The sequence below is a fragment of the Pinus tabuliformis genome, chromosome 5_2, assembly GCF_031772625.1.
Source record: "Pinus tabuliformis cultivar Carrire ecotype Pingquan chromosome 5_2, CPIR1, whole genome shotgun sequence".
NCBI lineage: Eukaryota > Viridiplantae > Streptophyta > Pinopsida > Pinales > Pinaceae > Pinus > Pinus tabuliformis.
Genome location: NC_142306.1, coordinates 805,142,027 through 805,144,407, shown reverse-complemented (window position 1 = coordinate 805,144,407; position 2,381 = coordinate 805,142,027).

The following is a 2,381-nucleotide window of genomic DNA, read 5'->3' as shown; positions in this document are numbered from 1 at the left end:
AATTAGCACTTGGGAATACTGCTGCTCCTCAAGCACAACAAGAACCTCGGTTCAGAAATCCCCAGTTTAGAAGGCCACAAAATCAACAAAGGCCAAGGGAAAATAGAAATCAGCAAGCTGATCCTCCTGTAAGACCTCCATTTCAGCAAAATATGGTAGATGGTGAGGAAGAGACTGAGGAACCAGAAGAAGCTATTCATTGTCTTGGTGAAGAAGATTCAGAAATCTTTTTAACAAAAGAAGAACATGATGAGTCTAGTCAACAAAAAGTTGAAGAAGAACCTTCAGATTTCCTAAAGGGTTATCAGCATGCCATATTTGAAATTCAGAAGCAATATAACCTCAGAAATCGAGATGTCCCCATTACAGCAAATAAGGGTCAGCCTAAGAAGAATATTCCAAAAGCAGTGGAAGACAAAAAAGAAAAGCCAAAACAAGCTGAAGAAAAAGGTGATGCTCCTATTGAAAAGAAAGAGAATCAAGCTCTTGTTCTTCCTAAGGAAGTTGAGAAGTCTACTCCAGGATTCAATATAGAAAATGAGATTTCTAAAATTAAAATATCAGTCCCATTTAATGAACTTTTGAAAGTAAACAAGTATAGAAGCAAGATTGTGGAAATGCTTAATTCTCCCCCGGGAGGAGCTGATATTTTAAATTTGCAAGAAGACAATCCTATCATTTGTTTGGGCCCAAGGCTTGAAGATGAGCAGAATGATGAATTTCCTCCTTTTTATATAAGCATCAATATACATGAAATGACTCTTCATAATGCCATGTTGGACTCAGGAGCATCTCATAATCTTATGCCCAAAGTCATTATGGAAAGGTTAGGATTGGAAGTGACCAGACCTTATAAAGATTTATTTTCTTTTGATTCTAAGAGGGTGCATTGTATTGGGTTAATTAAGGATGTTGTTGTGGCTCTTACACAAATCCCAGCCAAAACCACTGTCATGGATATTGTTGTGGCTGATGTTCCACCTAAATTTGGAATATTACTTTCAAGATCATGGGCAGCTAAAATTAAGGGTACTATGCAAATGGATTTGACTTATGCTACTATTCCAGTATTTGGAGAGCAGAGAAGGTTATACCGGGAAACAAGGATGGCATATATGGTGAGTAGTAAGGATAAACCACAGAATTTTCCTATCTATTCTTGTGATACAGGCTTGGGATCAGCCATTCTATTTAATGAATCAGTGGGAGAAGAATCACAGAAAGAAAAAGCAGAAAATCAGTGTGAAGAGTTGCAGCAAAGTAATGAAGAAGACATTTCTGGTTGCTGGTCTTTGTATTTTGATGGAGCAGCAGGGAAGGAAGGAGCTGGCGCTGGAATTTGGATCATGAGTCCAGCTGATGAGAGTAAGTTTCTGTCTTATAAGCTCAATTTTGATTGCACAAATAACATGGCCGAGTATGAGTCCTTGGTTTTAGGCCTAGAAAATTTGATTGAGTTCAAGGCAAAAAACATTGTTGTCTATGGGGACTCTGAGCTAGTTATAAAGCAAGTTCAAGGTGTTTATCAAACAAAAGATGCAAGAATGAGAGCTTATAGGAATTTGGTGTTAGAATTGTTGGAAAAGTTTCAATCATACATTTTCAATGTCATAACCAGAGAGCAGAATTCCATGGCAGATTCTCTTGCTGTAGCAGCTAGTCTTTTTGTCATTCCTAAACATGCTTCTGACAGTTATGAAGTCAAAGTCCGCCATAGGCCAGTAATCCCTGATAATATATTAAATTGGCAAGTCTTTGAAGATGACCAGCAGGTGAAAAGTTTCATAGAATTGAAAGGAGAATTTGAGCATTGTCAAATTGATCAGCAAAACATGTTAGTTGAAACAAAAGAAAAGTCTGAGGTATTACAGCTCCAAAATAATCTCATCCCTAAAGGTCTTATTCCACTTGAAAAGCTTTTTGATCAGAATGATGTCTTTAAGGCACCAAGGTTGCAAGCAAATGAAGAGGAGATAGAAAACTGCAATCTAGGTGATTTAGTAGCGCCTAAATTGATCAAAATTTCAAAATTTTTATCAGCTGATCTAAAGGTTAAGTACATTGATCTGATGAAGAAGTTTATTGATGTGTTTGCTTGGAATTATACTGATCTCAAACAATATGATTCCTCAGTTATACAACATACAATCCCCATCAAGCCAAATGAGAAACCTTTTAAGCAAAAATTGAGAAGAATAAATCCTCTGCTAATGCCATTAATTGAGAAAGAAGTCAAGAAGCTGTTTGATGCAAAGATCATTGTTCCTATCAGATTTTCAAATTGGTTAGCCAACTTGGTTCCAGTGAGGAAAAAGAACGGAGAAATAAGGATTTGCATAGACTTTAGGAATTTAAACAAGGCTTCACTCAAGGACAATTAT